At 54.1% G+C, this 19,472-nt stretch overlaps 1 long non-coding RNA gene across 1 annotated transcript; it reads left to right on the top strand.

Annotated features, from left to right (window-relative positions):
* Positions 1-325: 325 nt before the first annotated feature.
* On the top strand, positions 326-5,150 carry LOC123479281 (uncharacterized). The gene is made up of 3 exons (XR_006654858.2): positions 326-549; positions 2,468-2,642; positions 4,112-5,150. It is a non-coding gene; the product is annotated as an uncharacterized lncRNA (long non-coding RNA).
* Positions 5,151-19,472: the final 14,322 nt, after the last annotated feature.

Genomic DNA, 19,472 nt, shown 5'->3' with positions numbered 1-19,472 from the left:
AGTGGTTTTGCCTGTCAGTAGAGCAAGAGAGAATGACACCTGCAGAATCCAAGGCAACGGCCCCTCATTGCGCCTGACAGGCTCCCTTCTTTTGGAGGAGATTGGGCCCACGCACAACTCAGGCATCCAGGTGTTGAATTTCTACCCCTAATGAGGGAAGTTCCAGCTGCTTCAATAGACAACTTCCACACATTTAATTGGGTTGAACGCAGGGTCCGTCCAGTTCACGCCCTCAGATTGCTGGGCACGCAGGGGGCGGGGGGGAGGGCGGTGCTAAAGTTCGGGAGGATTTCTCTGATCTCTAGTCTGACATGAGGCTCTGCCACCCGCCTTCCGTCAGTGGAGATACTGGGTCTGATGCCCTCCAATCTGGGGACAGTTCTCTTGGGGAACATAGAGAACAGCTGAGGTGGCTGCATGAGGCAGTCCAATGCCTTCTGAAGCAAGGAAGAGATGGTGGCTTTGGGATTCACCAGCAAGCCTCCAGCAGAAAGAGGAAAAAGAGAGCCCAGAGGGAGGCAGCATCTGGGGGTGTTTCTCCGTGCTCAGGTAACTGGACATATGGCAGACCCAGGTCATGAAATCGGGGACATGGGAAAGACCCCGGGCAACCTCAGCTCGTCTCCGAATAGGGCGGGAAACAGAGATGGCTGACCGCAGACTCTGCTGGGTCAAGGCTGGCAGGCTTTTGCCATCAGTTCCAGTCTCTCTGATTCACTCAAAGTCAACTGGCAAATAGCTCAAATGAACGTCCAGACCTCCTCACTGCCTGGGGACAGCCACACAAAGAGCCACAAGTGGGATTGCGAGTCATTTTATCTGAGTGGAATCCCAGGTTCATCCCTCAGCAGCAGGGGTGGCCTTGGGCAGGGGCTTCACCTCTCCAAACCTGTTTTCTCATCAGCAAAATAGGTGCTAGTAACCCTCTCGCAGGGTGGTGGGGAAGGTCAAGTGGAAAGATGTGGAATCTCAGAAGGGACTGATCGAGGTGAGTTTCTGCTCTTCCCTGGCAGAGCCTGGGTGAAAACTGGGGACCGGCTCCGTGCAGCTTTACCGTGGTTCCAGTGGACACTGAAATCAGCATTGGGAGGGGGATGGGCCTGAGCAAGGTGCTGCCCAGGGGAGGGAGCCAACCTCTAAAGGGCACAAGTATTTGAAGAGGAGAGTTTAAATTAACGTTGAAATGTCACCCATCCCTCCTTCTCCCATTAACTCTCCACTAATGGACCCGGAGGCAGCCCCGGGGCCTGTTTGCTCCTCCACACGGAGACTTCCAGCCATTTTCAGGTAAAAAGAAGAAAGCCACAGACAAAGAGCCTTTGGAAGGTGTAGCCCACAGCCGGTGGGGCAGAGGGCTGGCCTGCGGCCAAGGCCCAGGCCTGCTGCTTTCCACACCTTCCTTGCTTCCTGGGGGTGGAAGGCAGAGAGGCCGAATCAGTTAACTGAAGGCGAGCCGCTGATTCATGTTCTGGATACACAAGGACTGAGCAATCACTCCCTCCCCCAGGCAGCCTAACCGATGAGGCGGGGCTGGTGCATGGTCCACTCTGTGTGGCCAGAGTCCAGTCCACAGGCCCCTCTTGGACCAGCGCCCGTCTGGTATAAACACGAGTCCTCTCTGCTCGGAGCAAACCTCCCTTGGACAAGGACGCAGGTGGCCAGAATGCTCTTTGGTCTTTAGCACATATAACAGTCTACGTTTCACTTTCAAAAGGCAGGTGCTGAGTAGAGATGCTGTGGGACGGGCAGGTCAGGGGAGAGTTTGGAGGGAGGCTTGGCAGGTGGGGGCAGAGGTCAGGGAGGAGAGTTTTCCCTCCTGGCGAGTCAGGTTTTACGTCCCAGCCCCGGGCTCGGGGCCTGGAAGGCAGTGCAGCGTGCTGGCGTGCCTGAGGAGGGGGCGGCTGCCAGCATCCTGGCATGCAGGCACGGTCACAGGACCTGCACACTGGTGCTGGACACGTCCCCTGATGCCTAGGGAGGAGGGGTCCCGCATGCCCACCTGGGTCACACCCTGTCACTCACTAGCTGTATGAGCCCAGGCGGTTGCTGAACCTGTTTCCCTCCCGGAAGAGGAGATCACGTACCCAGTAAGGAGAGCCTGACGGCCCAGAACAGGCTCACCCAGTCCCCCTTCCACACACAGGCACTCTTCTGGCCTCCTCCCTCTGTTCGAGTCCAGGTCGCCTTCTACCTCATGGCAGTGTAATAAGGAGTCCCGGCCCATGCTTTTGCATACAGTCACCTCACTGGCTCCACCCCCAGACTGAGAGCGTCTGGCTTATTGTAACTGATGAGGAAACTTAACACGCAAAACGTTTAGGTTATTTGTGTCTAAGCCTGGGTCCTGTGCCCTCTGCCGCCCCCTGGTGGAAGTGGGGGTGGGGAACCGCCTCATACTCCACACTCCGCCCTCCTCCTGCTGAATTGACGCGTCCCAGCATCATGTGCTTTGTGTTTTTTTCTCCAGAAGTGGCACGGATGTACCTTATTGTAAAAGCAGCAAACGACCCAGAGTGTGTGGTGTTGGACTTGACAGGACCTCCTCAGCCTCCAACCGGGCGCCTCCCCCGACCCAGGCTGCCTCCAGGAAGACTTGGAACACGCACCCAGCCCTCGTGCCAGGAATTTACATGCTTACTGACGTGAGTCTGTATTTCAGTATGAATGTTGCCCCAGAGCGTACGTGGTTCTGAGAATCGATCTCAACAGTATCTCTCGAGGAGCCTTCTAAGTCAGCTATCTTTGGAGCGGGCCATGGTGCGGTTGGCCTCTATTTGACCAGTCCCCCAGTGTGGGACATTTAGGGTGTTTCCATGAGTGTGTGTGTGTGTGTGTGTGTGTGTGCACGCTTTGAGTACAAAATATGCTGGGACAGCCACGGAGTCACAGAACCAGGCCACTTAGGTTGATTTTGTTTCTGCTGCTGCAGTAGCTGAACATCATGTCCATCAACGGAAGGAGGAGAGAGAGAGGAAGGAGGCCAAGAAGGAGGGACAGACGGGCCCCAGAGGGCCACCACGGAAGATGTTTTCACGCACTGGCCCCTCGGAGGTTGTGAGGGTCACATACGCCTTGGAGGACAGATTGTGTTTGAAGCCATGGCTGATGGGACGTTTGAGATGTGCGGGTGGTGCTGGTGCTGGTGCTGGTGCTGGGCGGTGCTGGGGAGGGGGCAGAGCACAGGGAGATGGACAGGGTCGTGGTCCCATGGTGAGCAGCTCCCTGTCACTTAGGGACTGTAGGGACCAGCACCCTGGAGAACACCCACCTGCAGAGACCCGGGGGAGCTGACCTGGTCACGGGCTCACAGAGCCACCCAAGCGCTTGCCGCCCAGGTCCTTGAGGTGCCGGCATCCTCGGGAGTGCTTCACATCACTCCTGCAGTAAAGGTTCCGGAGACACAGCTGCTCTCTCCACGGGACCAGTGAGCAGCGGGAGCTGGAACCTGGGGAGATGAGCAACACTCCACAGGCCCAGGGGGTCCCAACCCGGCCCATGTCGCCTGGTGTTGCCGCTGGTTCTTTGGCCTCCCCTGAAGGTGTAGCCAGAGTGTGAGGTTCCCTTCCCTTCCCTTCGGATCCGGCGTCCTCTCCCCTGCTCTGCTACATTTGATGTCAAGCTGCTTCTTCACAACAGACCCCGTGAGCAATTGTTCCCAGGAGCACACTGTCCCCTGGAAGAGACCCGCTGGCCTCGGGCAAGGTCCGCATGAGGACTGGGGTAATTTTGGCTTTGAGGCAGGTGGCAGAGGCAGGGTAATCCCTAAAATTGGAGGGATGTGTGGAGTGTGCGCTTCAGACGCTCTCCGGAGGAAGACTTCCTGCCGAGTCCCTCAGGCTGCCGCCCAGCTGGGCACCCCCCAGGGGACTGGCTGTGAACTCCAGGGTGGCAAACGCGCCCCTTCCCAGGAGGTTCAGATGTCAGAGTGAGCAAGGACCCCTCCAGATTCTGGGAGGGGAACCCCTGTGGGGAGGAAGCAGAAGCCACAAAGAAAGGCTGTCACATCTCAGGGGGGAAGTCCCAAGTCCAAAGGGGAGAGACAGAATCAGAAGAGAAAACGACTGTATTAGTCAAGCAACAATAATCAAAAAAAAATTTTAATTGGTTACAGGACATCCAGGGGTGGGGAAATCAGTGAACGATGCCTCGAGGAAGCCACCAGACAAACCATACCAGCAAGTTTGCAGCCACCCGGCCTGGTCTCCTCGAAACATCGCTGTCGCTTCCCTGGGACTTTGCTAACAGGACCTAGGGGCACAGACACGTGCTCCGAGGGGCCCCGCGCCTCGGGCTGCTGTGGACACTCCAGGCCTGGGGGGCCCTGCTGGGTCAGCAGGAAGTCAGAGTGTGGCCTGGGAATCAGGGCGCGTCGAAGTGCCCCAAAACCCGGCAGCCGATGAGATGCCATCCACTGAACAAGTCAGACTGGAAACAGTGTGTGCCGAGTGATGCCGCTTGGGTGACGAGAAGAAGGAATAGAGAAGGCGGAGGTCGAACTAGCAGGGGTGGCCAAGCTTCGGGCATCTCTGGGCCACGCTGGAGGAAGAAGGGTTGTCTTGGGCCACACGTTAAATACATTGTGACCCGTAATCACAATCTCTCATAATGTTTTAAGTAAACGTACGATTTTGTGTGGGGCTGCATTCACAGCTGTCCTGGGCCGCATGCGGCCCGCGGGCCACAGGTTGGACACCCCTGGCTCTAAGGTGTTGGCCGTGGAAGCTCTGGGGGTGGAAAGGCGGTAACTTGCATTTTTACTTTTGTTTGAGAACATTTTCCGTTTTCCACAGTGTGCATGTAGGGGGAGTGGCCTGCTCAGCAAGTCTGTGGCACTTCAGCGGGGAACTGGGGACAGACCCATGTCCTCTAAGTGGTGCTGTGGAGCCTGTACGACAAAGACAGATCACTTAAAAACCGAACAATTTGGGTGACATTACTGTGTCCTACGTAATAGTAAGTAAGCAGGAAGACAAAGTGTTAATAGCCCCAAATAAAACATCACTAGAGTCCATGAGAGACCCCAGGAACAAATGGAAAAATCTGCAAACGAGGAAATGTGAATGACTAACACTTTTTTTTTTAAGAGAATGGCTGTTTTTGTTGTTGTTTTTTTTTAATTGTTATTCAATTACAGTTGCCTGCATTTTCTCCCCATCCCTCCACTAACACTTTGAAAGGCTTTGGCCTCTGCTGTAGCCAATTAAATGCACATCAGAACAAGGAACCAAATTTCTACCCATCAAAGCAACACAAGGAAAAAGAGGCCCCCGTGGCAATGGGGAGAAGAGGTGGGGGCAGGCGGCCAGGCCCACTGGGACCTCCACTGTGGAGGGTGGCTCAGCCGCCCGCTTCTGCGAGGAATAAACTACAGTAGGAAAAACGGGAGGCTGTTTACCACACCCTTCACAGTTCTGACAATGTGTAAGTCCTCGGATCCTTGGTGACAAACCCATCTGAACAGATGCTGGGTGTCCCAGGAAGCTGGGGTGTGTAGCACAGGTGTTACAGGTTCAGTTAAGAGGGCATTTAGCGGTGTGACCCCAACTGTTGGGTTGAGGAGGTGGGACAGTGATTGGCTTGGTCCCTGTATTTCTGTTTTCCCAAATGTTGGTGAATTCCTATGACTTTCATAATGAGGAGCTGGCACGGGGGTGGGGGGGAATCAAAGGCTGGCCGTGAATCGTTTGGGGTTTGGGGAGAGTTGGGGAAGCTCTGAGAGCAGGAAAACCAACCGGGTAGGAGCCTGGGTCGGGTCAGCGCAGTGTCGGGGCCAGCTCCTCCTGAAGGCTGGGAGCCCTGCAGGAGCTTCTGTGGCTGGGAAACTCCAGTACAGCAAAGGGAAAGGAGGCCGGCAGAGGGAGGCCCCGGCCTCCTGCAGAGGTGTGGGAGCAGGGCCAGGGAGCTGAAGGCACTCTCTGGCTGTCTGACTGTTGTCAGCCGCAAGCCAGAAGCAAAGCCGCCCTGGGCAGAGTGGTGCCAAGGAGACTCCGCCACCTGGCCAGCAGGGTGCCCTGGAGTCTAGAGCAGCAGCCAGGGTGACCCAGAACTCAGGGCTGAATCATAAGGCTGCCAGCCCTGGGCTCTGCTCCAGGGCTGCGTCCCTACTCTGGCCTCCCTGTCTCCTTCCTGCCCCTGCCACTTGCAGGTGGGCGGCTCTGGGCAGGCACGGAGCCTCTCTCCGCCACGGTGGACACCTCTGTAAGGCGGTGTGCTTGCCTTCCAAGGTTGCTGTCACAAAGGACCATGCACGGGCGCTAGAACAGTCATCTTCCCTCTGTGTCTGCCACTATGCCCGAGCGCTCCCCTCCTTGTAAGGACACCAGGCACCGGATTTGGGGGCTGCCTCTTAACTAACCACATCTACTAAGGCCCTATTTCCAAATAAGCTCACAGGCTATGGTTCAGGGTAGATATGAACTATTCAACCCCTTATGGTGAGGGTACCAGTAACATCCACTTTACCCGGGTGTTTGAGCTTTAAAATGAGTTAGCTCATATGAAGTACTTAGAACAGTGCCCCACATGTAGGTAGCTCCATCTCAGCGATGGTTATTATTTTTCTTCAGCTGCAGTCTGAAGCTGCCTTCTGGAACTTTCCCTACTCACAGGCACCTATTCAAAGATGCAGAACTCATAGCTCAGTCAGAAGCCTTCCCCCAATTTGGCCACCCCCCAATTACATGTTCTCCTGGGCTGTCACAGTCTTCATTCCTTTTTGGATTGCGCCACAGGCTTCGTCGTAGCTTCAGCCGCCATCGGGAATCGATAGCAAGTGGAGATTTCAAAGGGGCTTGGGGGGATGGGGGCGGGACGAGGGTGTGATGGACAGGAGCCTCCTGGGACCTTGGCCTGTGTTTGACCACCCTCACCTCCATGGGGGATGCTCCCAGCTTGCTCCTTTAAAGTGCTGTCACTTCCTGTTGTCATCTACCCACTGCCAGCACTGGCATGTCATGTTCCCAAGGACCTCAACGCAGCAGGTACCCCCCGAAAAAAACCAAGGATCACGCTGCGACAAGCCACCAGAATGGTAAGCTTGACCCTCCATCACTGCCGTTGCTGTGCCTTGGGGGCTGTTGGTGACCAGTTATGAACCCCACCTTTGACTGGTCTGCTTTTAGCTACATCGTAGGGAAATATACTCAACATTCTGGAATTTCCTCCCAGCCCCGGAACAGCTCTCGTTCGTTGTTTTGTCCGAGGGCAGCTTTCCCACGTAGAACTAACCCTTCTTCTCTGCCAGCCCGGACTTTGTAAAGTGTGGTGCCCTGTGGCTTGGCACGAGCACAGGACCCAGGCCCGGCCCTCAGAGCCCATCCTGCCTCCAGGATTCACACAGGTCTGACTCAGGAAGAGGCGTGGTCCCCCCGGGAGTAGGTTGACAACACTTCAGATTCAGAGTCTATAGTTACTGCATCGTCCAGCAGTCCCCCCAGGTGCTGCCTGGCCAGCCCCCTCCCTCTTCAATCAGCAGAAATGAAAGACGTGTGTGTGTATGTGTGTGTGTGGTTAAACACAAAGACAGCTGGCCCAGAGATACGGAGAGAGAGGCAGGGCTGAGGGTGGGAGAGCAGGTGTTGGGGGCTGGGGGCAGAGGGCCAGTGTCTGAGAGGCACCTGGACCACCCTCACCTCCATGGGAGACGGTCCCTGATGCCAGGCCAGCCAAACACACCAGGTTCCTCCCCATAAATCTCTGTTGCCTGAACCAGTTCAAACTGGGTTTCTGTCCATTATGAACACACCTTTCTTAAAATAGCTGGCTATCTGCTTGGGACTTGGGGTATAGTCCCTGTCCTCTTGGGACAGTTTTATCTAGAGGGGGGGCAGGAGAGGAGAAAACTGAACAAGTAACTCTGTGACCAGAGTCATTAAAAAGAGAAACATCGGGACGTGAGGTTTGATGCTACTGCCTTGGGGGTTGATGTGCTCACTTGTTCCTGCAGCAGAGAAGCCTCGCCTAGAGCACAGGTGCTGCCTGGCCAGCCCCCTCCCTCTTCAATCAGCAGAAATGAAAGACGAGTGTGTGTATGTGTGTGTGTGCAAGCACGCATGTGTGTGTGGTTAAACACAAAGACAGCATCCCATCTACCCCAGCTGAACATACAGAAATAGCCCAAAACAACAATGAGCTAAGTCACCCAGGGTTTTATTTCTCAGGTGTCGTGGGTGACAGATGTTCTCTGAATCTAGCTCTCTTGTCAACTCTTCAGGACATTTATTTCACAGAGAAAAAGGACCGATGATGAACAAAAGCGGGACCTTCAGGGGCAGCCAGCGATGGGGGAGAGGTGAGGGTGTCACCTCTGATTGAAGGGGTTCCTGCCACATGGAGAAAACCTGAAACCCTCCTTCCACGGGTTTACACAGCAAACCTCACTAAAACCCAGCCTGGTCCAGGGCAACCAGGGCCCTGGGTCTCGGTTCAAGCATCCTGTGACTCACTGATCGGGGTCTGGTCCTTTGGTGTCCCTGTCCCCGCAGTCGTAGGCTGCGGGGACGGGGGTGGGGGTGGGGGTGGGGGTGGGGCGCCCAGGGTGGGTTAGCAGGATCTCGGACCGTCAGGTCGAAGCCTGTGGGCCTTGGCCTGTTCTTCTGTTGTGGGTGCTGTGCCCAGTGATGGAGGGGATGCCGTGTCTGAAACCTCCAAAGTCCACCTGGTCATAACCCCTCTGAATTCTGAACCCGGGCAGAGTGAGCGGAAAGCTCCCACCAGCAGATGGAAGCAGCCAGCAACCGTGAAACTCCCAGCATACGGCCAGCACGTAGTAGGTGCTCTCTCAGCCCTGTCCTCTGTTCTGATTTTGTTCTCAAGGAGAAGAGGGAGGGAGAGTGTGTTTCCTGGGGCGTGGGGAGGGCTCAGCTTCCTGAACAAAGCAGGGAGAACGGGCTGCACAGGAGACTGGAAGGAGGGCGGGGCTTACAAGAAATGAAAGGAGATGGGCGTCACCGAGAGGCCAGGAGCTTGTCTCCAGGCTGACCTGCTTGGGCTGCAGCAAGCAGGTGAGCTCCACTCCCCACAGGATAGCATCACCTCCCAGCGGTGCTGCCTCTGCAGGCACAGGCCTGTCCCTGAAGGAGCCCTTCCCTGCTGCACCCTCAGTGGGAGAGCGCCACCTGGGAGCACAGGGACTCCACCGGGAGAGAAACCTCTCCAGGAGCCCAGGTGCTGCCTGGCCAACTCCCTCCCTCTTCAATCAGCAGAAAGGGTCAGCCCTCAAGGGTCCCCACCTGCGGAACTTCAGGTTGACAGCCACCTGATGCCCATTTTGCTGCCTCAGTCTGCTCTCCACGTGGGAAGTGCAGCTCCTACCCAGATCCCCCAGGGGCCACGGGGTTCTGGAAGGGGTGGGTGGGGAGAGATGGCATTTGTGTCCTGCCTTTTCTTTCATATAAAATGGAAGCAAGGAAAGACATTCCTGGGCTGGGCACCCAGGGCTGTGGGTCTGGATTCTAGTTCCCAGGGCTGTGAGACCTTCGCCAGCCCTCCCCTGCCCCAGGCCTCTCCCTTCCCGTCTGTAAAATGTGGGGCGGGGCTACAGTGCCTTATGCTCAGGGTCCTGTGCTGCTTTCACGGCAGCGGCTGCTGGATGGGCTTCCTCCTTAAGGACTGAGCAGTGAGCAGGCTGCAGGGGACAGGGCTGGAGAAAACTCGGGGCACCAGCCATGTTGCAGACCCAAGCTCACACCTGTCCAGTGTTTTGGGGCATAAAATGAAAAGACTGTGCACTTGAGGAAAGACACGGAGCTGCCACCATGACCAGACAGCTCTTGCTACATAGAACCCCAAGAGTCTTCTGCTAAAAAAACAAACAAAAAAAGCTTCTGTTGACTAAATGGAAACCCTCAGCTGAGGCTTTGGGCTGACGTGGCCAGAAGACTCGCTGTTGGCAAAGGCATTCCGCCTCTCAAAGCATGGCAGAGAACAAGAACCCTGCTCTGTCCTGAGGCCACCACCCCACCTATCCCCCTGACAACCCCATCCTGACTGGATCCTACATTCAAAAGAATGGGTATGGGGGGCAGACGCCTGTCTCTGGCTGCTGTGTGTGGCCCCAAGCTGTTCCCCTGCACTCTCTCCCTCTCTCTCTTTTTTTTTTAACTTCTTTTTAGAGGGTAATGGAGGGAGAAAGAGGGAGAGAAGAAACAATATGTGGTTGACTCTTGTGCACCCCCCACCGGGGACCTGGCCCACAACCCAGGCATGTGCCCTAGACTGGGAATTGAATAGGTGCCCCTTTGAGTCTCAGGTTGGCACTCAACCACTGAGCCACACCAGTCGGGACTGCATTCTTGATTTTATACCACCCTGGGGCTTCTCTCTCGCCTTTAAGCTTGTCCCAGCTCAACTCCTGACACCACAGCCCCAGGAGTGGGGACAGGCACTCTCTCTGTTCTGCTTTCAGAGGGGGCTTAGCTCATCAGAGCAGATTGTGTGCTGAGCTGCCCAAGTTCAAGAAAGAATCCAACCCTGCTGCTGCCCTACTCCCCTGCCTAGGCAGGCTGCCTCTTCCCCACCCCTCACTGGGAGGGGGTTGTGAGATGACATTCAAAGCACCTGGGTAGTCCTCTAGCTATTAAATGAATCCGTAGCTTAAAAAAACCTTCCAATAAAAAAAGCCCCGTGGCCTGATGGTTTCATTGGTGAATTCTCCCAGACATTTGAGGAATAAATAATATTAATTCTATACAATATCCTTTGTGTTAGAAGGGGAACACTTCCCAATTGACTGTCCGAGGCCAGCATCACCGTGACATTACAACCAGGCAAAATATTTTAAAAGAAAAAATACAGACGAATATCCTGCCGTGCATATAGATGCAAATACCCCCAACAAAATGTGGACATGCAGAATTTGGCAAAACATAAAAATGACAATACATCAAAACAGAGGAGTCTTTTCTCTGGGAATGCAAGGCTGGTTCAGCGTTCGAGGTCATTCACCACACTGAGAGTAAAGAAAAGCCACAGGATCATCTCCACCGATGCAGCCACGACATTTGACAAAATGCAACATCCATGGATGATACAAACCAGCGGGAAACCAGAAATAGAAGGGAACCTCCTTAACTGAAGACAGGGTGTCTGCAAATGACTCACAGCTGTACGTGATGGAGGAAGACTGCACATTTTCCCCTAAGATTGGGAACAAGGCGAGAGTGCTCAGTGTCCCGACTTCTGGTGCACGATACGCCCAAAGCAGTGATATAAAACCACCCGGCATGAATCAAAGCCGAACGCGTTGTGTACATGATTGCTGACATAGAAGAGTCCACGGGAACTACAGAAAAGCTCCTGGGAACGATGAAGGAGTTTAGCAATTTTTCTGAAGTCAGTATACAAAATCAGTTATATGTGTATATAATTTTATGTATATGTATGCACTTATATATATGCAGGCATGCAGAATGTTCCTGAGATCAAAGACTCAATGTTGCTGTGTGTGTGGGAGTGACAGCTGTGTGTATCAGGTGATCTGATTGGCTACTGGACCGCCTCCCCATGGGGGTGCAGAGGAGGGGCCCCAGTCTTCCCACCTGACTGGGACCGGCCAGTAGGGCACCCCTGGCCCAGATCCCCACATGCCACAGCTGCAGCATCTGGTTAGGAGAGTGACTTCTGCAGCTGACGAGGGTTATTTGAGAACGGGCTGAGTCTGGGAAAGGGGCTCCCTTTCCTTATCTTCCAGCCAGGAGCAAAGGGTTGGGTTTTTTATAAAGTGCCCCTCAGTGTTCATGCAGAATAACATGATGTTTCCTACTTTCTAATTCTTGCTAAGCTCCAAAAAAAGGCTGAGTCATTCAGTAAGAGATTCATGCCTCAGTTTCCCTGGGTTCCCAAGCCCTAAGAAAATCCTTTTGATGTCTCTATCCAGACTCTCTCTCTCTCTCTCTCTCACACACACACACACACACACACACACACACACACACACACACACACACACACACAGACAGCCTCTGTCCCCAGTGGGCCCATGGGCTGGCTCTTTCCAGGGCACACAGACAGAGCAGGGCCTGCAATGCACACGCGAGCCCCTTAGGTGGGGCGAGGGCCCAGAGCCGAGTGGTGTGATGGCTGCGTGGCCGGTGCCAGCCCAAGAGGGGTGAGTCCTTCCATGCCACCAATGCCGGCCTCTGAAGCTGGAGCAGCACGTGGGCTGCAGCTGCTCTGCAGCAGAAGAGATTGGATTCCAGAGGAATGTGGGGGAAGCTCTGCCCCTTCTTCCTGCTGCCTGTCCCCTTTGAGAGTCTCTGGTGTGGCAGCCTCAGGCAGCCTGCAGTCACCTGTGAGATAGCCCCGTCCACCCACAGGAGGGTTCCTTTCACTGGGGGGAGTCTGAGAGAGGAGAGGGGCAAGAACTGTCCAAAGGCACTTGGTCAGGCAGGGGCACTGACCCAACCAGAATCCCGAACTCCTGGCTTCCCATCCGGGGTGCTGTTTGCTGTGTGACACTACCAGCCCAGGGCCCCCTTCCTGTCAGGGAAGTGCGCTCTTTCCCACTGAAGAGTGCTGAAAAATGAGACTCAGGCCAGGGGCTCCTCCCATCATGTAGCTGAGGCCCAGCCCTGCGGTGAGGACACAACTCAGTGACTTCAGAATCACCAGGAAAGGGTGTTCCCCTTTCAGACCCCTGGGGACATACCCACAAAGCAGCAGGCCCCGGGAACAGACATCAGGAGGCCTGGGAACGGCAGAGCAGGTGAGGCTGCCCAGGGCAGTGAGCAGCCAGGCATGGGCTCAGTGTCGGGTGAGTGGCAGGAGCTAGGGGGTGGACAGAGGGGGTGGAAGGCTTAGTTTTGAAACATCCCGCTTTTCTTTCATTTTTTTTAAGAAAAGAAACCTTATGTTAGGCTTACCTTCTTTTTTATTTTTTAAAAATTTATTTATTTATTTTCAGAGAAGGGAAGGGAGGGAGAAAGAAAGGGAAAGAAACATCAATGTGTGGTTGCCTCTTGAGCACCCCCTATTGGAGACCTGGCTTACAACCCAGGCCATGTACCCTGAATGGGAATACGAACCAGCAACCCTTTAGTTCTCAGTCCTGCGCTCAATCCACTGAGCCACACCAGCCAGCGTGAAACAACCCATTTTCAAAATGACAGGGCAGTGAATGTGGTGCAGTGATTACAGGCATGAGCTTTGGAGTCCAGCAGACCTGGGTGTTGGCCCTCACTGGATGTGTGGCCCTGAGCCTCCATTCCTGAACCTGCTGAACGGGACAGGATGGAACAGTCCAGTCTCTGCTCGATAAATGGTAGCCAATGCTGCATGTTTTCAGTCCTTGATTTAACAAGCACAGCACCCAAGGAGGTCAGCCCCCACAGCCGGTGCTTTTTTTAAAAAAACATATTTATTGATTATGCTATTACAGTTGTCCCATTTTCCCCCCTTCACTCCACTCCATCCTGCCCACCCCCTCCCTCCCACATCCCCCCCACTATAGTTCATGTCCATGGGTCAAACTTATAAGTTCTTTGGCTTCTACATTTCCTACACTATTCTTACCTCCCCCCTGTCTATTTTCCACCTACCATTTATGCTACTTATTCTCTGTACCTTCCCCCCTCTCTCCCTCCCACTCTCCTATTGATAACCCTCCATGTGATCTCCATTTCTGTGGTTCTGTTTCTGTTCTAGTTGTTTGCTTAGTTTGCTTTTGCTTTTGTTTTAGGTGTGGTTGTTAGTAACTGTGAGTTTGCTGTCATTTTTACTGTTCATACTTTTTATCTTCTTTTTCTTACATAAGTCCCTTTAACATTTCATATAATAAGGGCTTGGCGATGATGAACTCCTTTAACTTGACCTTATCTGAGAAGCACTTTATCTTCCCTTCCATTCTAAATGATAGCTTTGCTGGATACAGTAATTTTGGATGTAGGTCCTTGCCTTTCATGACCTTGAATACTTCTTTCCAGCCCCTTCTTGCCTGTAAGGTCTCTTTGGAGAAATCAGCTGACAGTCTTATGGGGACTCCTTTGTAGGTAACTGTGTCCTTTTCTCTTGCTTCTTCTAAGATTCTCTCCTTCTGTTTAATCTTGGGGAATGTAATTATGATGTGCCTTGGTGTGTTCCTCCTTGGGTCCAGCTTCTTTGGGACTCTCTGAGCTTCTTGGACTTCCTGGAAGTCTATTTCCTTTGCCAGATTAGGGAAGTTCTCCTTCATTATTTGTTCAAATAAGTTTTCAATTTTTAGTTCTTCCTCTTCTCCTTCTGGCACCTCTATAATTTGGATGTTGGAACGTTTCAATATGTCCTGGGGGTTCATAAGCCTCTCCTCATTTTTCTGAATTCTTGTTTTTTCATTCTTTTCTGGTTGGATGTTTCTTTCTTCCTTCTGGTCCACACCATTGATTTGAGTCCTAGTTTCCTTCGCATCACTATTGGTTCCCTGTACATTTTCCTTTGTTTCTCTTAGCATAGCCTTCATTTTTTTCATCCAGTTTTCGACCAAATTCAACCAGTTCTGTGAGCTTCTTGATTACCAGTGTTTTGAACTGTGCATCTGATAGGTTGGCTATCTGTCCGCTGTTTACTTGAATTATTTCTGGAGCTTTGATCTGTTCTTTCATTTGGGCCATTATTTTTGTCTTGGTGTGCCTGTTACGTAAAGGGGAGGAGCCTTAGGTGTTCAACGGGGCGGGGTAATGCTGGTCGCTGCGCTATGACGCTGTACGTGGGGGAGGGGCCAAGAGGGAGCAATGGAGCTTGCTCCACTCTCTGCCGGATTTCAGTCACTCCCTCCGCTACCCACAATCAAATTGGGCCCTTCTGGTGCTGATTCCTGAGTAAGTGGGGTTGTGCACACTCTAGGCCCCTGTGGGTCTCTCCAACGACCACTCCTGTGAGGCTGGGAGTTTCTCCTGCTGCCATCTCAACCCCCACGGGTGTTTTCCATCAGAGGTTTGAGGCTTTATTTCCCTGAGCTGGAGCCCTGGGTTGTGGTCTGTTTCACTCCCTCCCGCCCCCCGCCGTTCCTCCCATTTATCTATGCGCGAATGTGGGGCTGCAGGGTCTGCTAGCGGTCACACTGCCTGCCCCGTTCGTTCCACAGTCCACCAAGTCTCTGGGTCCGGCCCAGCAACGTGAGTTCCATCCGCCCCGGCTGCCTGTCTCTGCCCCTCCTACCGGTCTGGATGAATGTTTCTTCTTTATCTCCTCAGTTGTTGGACTTCTGTGCGGTTCGATTTTCTGTCAGTTCTGGTTGTTTTTTGTTTTTAAATTGTTGTTGTCCTTCTTTTGGTTGTGTGAGGAGGTGCAATGTGTCTACCCATGCCTACATCTTGGCTGGACCCCACTGCTTTTTTATTTTTTAAGATTTTATTTATTTATTTTTAGAGAGGGGAAGGAGAAAGAAAGGGAGAGAAACATCAATGTGTGGTTGCCTCTCAGGTGCTCCCTCCTGGGGGCCTGGCCTGTGACCCAGGCATGTGCCCTGGCTGTGAATCAAACAAGCATCCTTTTGGTTCACAGTCTGGTGTTCAATTCACTGAGCCACACCAACCAGGGAAAAAGGGATCAGAGGGAGGGACAGGGATTGGAAGGAGGGGAGCTGTCCACTGTCTCAGTGCTGATCTGTCTGTTAGTCCTTCCTGAGCAGGAGCCCAGAGCCTTCCAACCACCCAGGACCCCTAATAAACTGCCAGGCAGTGTTTGTGGAGGAGTAGGGACAGAAGTGGGACCAGGAACTATGGGAAATAGCTCTTCCTGAAGATTCTAGTCCTGGAAATACAAGACAAGCTTCACTGCTGCTCTGAGACAGGAAATGAACAGAGGCCAAACATGCTTAGAAGTTGGTCCCAGCTCAGAGAAGCCATTGTTCATGGACTGGTTCAATGCCTCATAGTCGAACACTCAGGAGGATCAATCACATGCTTCTGTCCTCCTGGAGCCAGTCTGGGTTGCAAATAAAGAAGCTGCTGCCGCCACAGGTGGGTTTAATGGATTTTCAAGGCAGAGTGCAAACCTCCCTGGCTGGTGGTATGGGCGTGGCAAGAGCTCAGTGGAGAGGCATGGCTCCACGTCTGGCCAGGCAGACTCTAGCTAGCCTGCAGCTCCTTCAGTTTGCCTAGCGGCGAGGACGCTGCAGAGCAGGTGGTGGAGGCCTGAGCTGGGTGGGGCTCGGCATTCTGATCTCAGATCAGCCCTGGGCTCTCTGTGAGGCCTCAGGCAAGCTGCTTAGCTGCAAGGCTGCATCACGCCACCAGCCAGGGGGATGGCAATCTCCATCCTGGAAACAGTCACTTGGGAAATTCACGGAAGTGCTCAGCAGCAGGCCTGGTCCACAGGGAGCTCTCAGACCATTCTACGCCCACCACACGATGACTTCCTTTACCACCCAGCTGGTATTTTAGGCCCAAGGATCCAGTTCAGGAAGGGGGGCAGAGGATGAAATAATGTGAGTGCTGGCTGATCAGGCATCATTCGAAGAGATGGGAGGGACCAAACGGGGCATCAGAACAGTCACAGTGGTCATGTGACTGTCACGTGACCACTGTGAGGTGCTGAGTCAGATGGGTCTGGGTGTACCTCACCCCTCACCTCCCTGATTAGCTCTGACACTGTAGGCATGTGCTTAACTTTTTCACCCTCAGTTTCCTCATCTGTGTGATGGGGTAACTGCAGCCTCTCTCCTGTGTCTGGGAGGATTAAATGAGATGTGGTAGGCAGAGTGTCTGAGCCACAGCAAGCCTTCGACAAATGTTCCTCGCGCCCTGAGTCCCATCAGGTGCGCAGTGTCAGTGGTGCCTCAACTTCTTCCTGGAGGTCCTCTGTGGAGACCGCAGGATTCTCCTCCCTCCATGGAGCCCACTTCCTTCTGGGCCTCGCCTTTGGGGCCTGGGACAGCCTAGGAGACACAGGGTAGCAAAGGCCCTGTCCGGTTCCTCTCCCACCTGGTAGTAGGGAGTTGGCCAGAGGCCTGCTGCTTCTGTCAGATGGACCCTGGTTGGCTGACTCTGATTGCTTGGCTTCAGGGCTGGCCTGGGGGTAAGCACAAACAGCCTAGAGGGACACCAGTCTGGGACTGGGCAGCAGTGGGCGGCAGGGAGAGTGCTGGACAGTGAGTGAGGGCCCTGGGTCCCAAACCCTGGCCTGCCACTCACCAGCCACATGTCCCTGTGCAGAGCACGTCATCCCTAGGATCTGCTTTTTTATTGCATGATGAGAGCATCTGCGCGTCAACCCCAGGACTCCCGGGGCTCTACAGGTCATGTGAAAGAGCAGGCGTGTGAGCACTTTGAAAATGGGAGGCTGCTGTGTGGCTCAGGGGCAGGTGTGTCCCCAGGGTGGCTGGGCACTCCAGGTCCCAGAGGTTGTCACCTGAAAGGGACAGAGCTTTCTGCCCTTCAGCCTGGCCTTGGGCTGGCATCAGGACTGGCTGCCACCTTTCTTTCTGGCTTCCTGCTGGCCCACCTTCTCTCCAGAACCACAAATGTGCACCAGGCTTCGGCGTCTGGGCATGTGCTCAGACACCTCCCTCCCCCTGGAATGGCAGCTTCTAGCTGCCTCCACACAAATAAATCCAGACCCTCCCCTTCTGCAAAGGGATGTGCTTTCTGTGGCCACAGCACCTCGGTGGGACCTCTCCTGGGGGCACTGGTGACATTCCGGCATCTGTTCAGTTTATACGAGTCTTTTGTCTCTTTCTGAAGGTGGGTATGGGGAGGACCACTTCTGTCTCCGGCCTCTCTCTAGGGGTATGGGTGTCATGTGTTTTCAATCATATGTGTGTGATTTCCATGTACAGTGGAAAGAACATGGGTTTTCATGTCCAAAAGATGTGATGATTCGGTCATCTTAATCATCCTGTTCTATCTGCGGACGCCTACCTAGAGTGACCTTGAGCAAATTCTGGACCTTTCTGGGTCTCAGCTCCTCCCCCTGTCCAGATGGGCTCACAGTATCTATGCTGGAGGGTTGTGGCAAGAATGCCTGGTGGCGTGTGTGTGCCCTTGCCCCCGCGTAGACCTCTGCCAACCTGTCTAACAGGAGGAGACTGGACCCCATGTGGAGCTCTCCCTTAGGGCTGGGTTGAGGCGCTGACTGGCTCCTGTGAATGCTGGCGTGAATACCCCTCTTTCTCTGCAGCTCGGAGAAGCGTGACAGGCAGATCTGGCCCCAGTGTGCCCCCCACCCCTCAGCAAAGCTCCAGTGCTTCACCATCCCCGATCAGGTGGCTGGGTTCTTGAGTCCTTTCTAAAGGGGAAGGGGGGACCCTGTGTCAGGGCCTGGACAGGAGCAGGCCTCTCCTTCCCTCAGCACGTGTGACCTCACTTCCTGTGTCTGAAGCCATGTGGGGCCCTTGGCTCAGTGAGGCCCGGCCTGGCGGCAGCTGCAGAAACTAGGAACCTGGACACTATGGCGTTCCCCCCGGAAGCAGGAAGTATTGTTCACAACCATAAAACGAGCCTCCGGGTTTTGGCAAACTAAGTCAAAACACTCTGTCTTCCTGGCATTTACTCTTTCAATGTGGCTGTTGGGAATTCAGGAAGCAAATGACCTTCACCGTGGGTGTGCACACGGGCATGTCCGAGACTATACTGCGGTCAGCCCTGGTTTCCCAGTCACCAATATCATTTTAAAGTTGGGATAATTTCATGTTCCAGACCAAGGGCATGGCTTGAGAAGGTCACCGTGCACCTCTGGCATGGGCAGAAGGGGCCACTCTATGGAGTTAGAGGTACCGGCTTCATTCTCTACCAACTCTGTCACTGGAACTCCTTTGGCCTTAGTGTTGTCATGTCTGAAATGCCGTGTGTCACTCAGCTCCCTTGTGGACTGGAACTTGCTGCCTCACCAGACCGGGGCAGATGGTGTGTGGCTCACAGACGCAGCAGCTGGGACTCGGGCCGGAATGCTGAGTATCAGCCACACCAGGGCTCTGCTGAGGTTGGCTGTGGACAGATGAAGCCTAGGGCTCAGGGTCAGGGTCAGGTAAAGGCCTCTCCTGGCTGAGGGAATGCTCAGGCGGTGTCACAGTGAGGCTCAGCAACCCCGCCCCCATCCCCACAGGCTTGAGGATGCTGCTGAAGCTTGGGCTGAAAGACATGGGAAGAGGGTATCCTAAACTGAGAACATCCCCCCTGCCCCTGGCAGCTGCTGCCCTGAGCCAGGCCCTTGGTCATATGGATGGAGAAATAGGGCTCCTCCCCCTCTCAGCAAAAGGAGCCTTCCTGAGCCCTCCAGCTCAGCCCAGAGAGGGAAGAGCACCAGCCCTGGGAAGCTCAGCTGAGACAAGATGGCTAAGACTTCTGCATCTAGGTCTGGGTGGGCTGGTGCTCCGTGCTGGGACAGGTGGCACTGAGGTGTGAAGATGCCCAGGAGTACCTCCCTTTTCTCAGCCACTCAGTGAGACTTCCTGGACTCAGCCTGGCTTTGACACACACAGGGGAGCATGGGTGGGGAGGGGGCTACAAAGAGCCAATCACCCTGCACTGAAGCCTGCGGGGCTGGTTCTCTCCGAGTGTGTG

Source organism: Desmodus rotundus, chromosome 4 (assembly GCF_022682495.2).
Source record: "Desmodus rotundus isolate HL8 chromosome 4, HLdesRot8A.1, whole genome shotgun sequence".
NCBI classification, from domain to species: Eukaryota; Metazoa; Chordata; class Mammalia; order Chiroptera; family Phyllostomidae; genus Desmodus; species Desmodus rotundus.
Note: the sequence above shows the minus strand (reverse complement) of the source record. Positions and strands in the feature narration are given on the sequence as shown.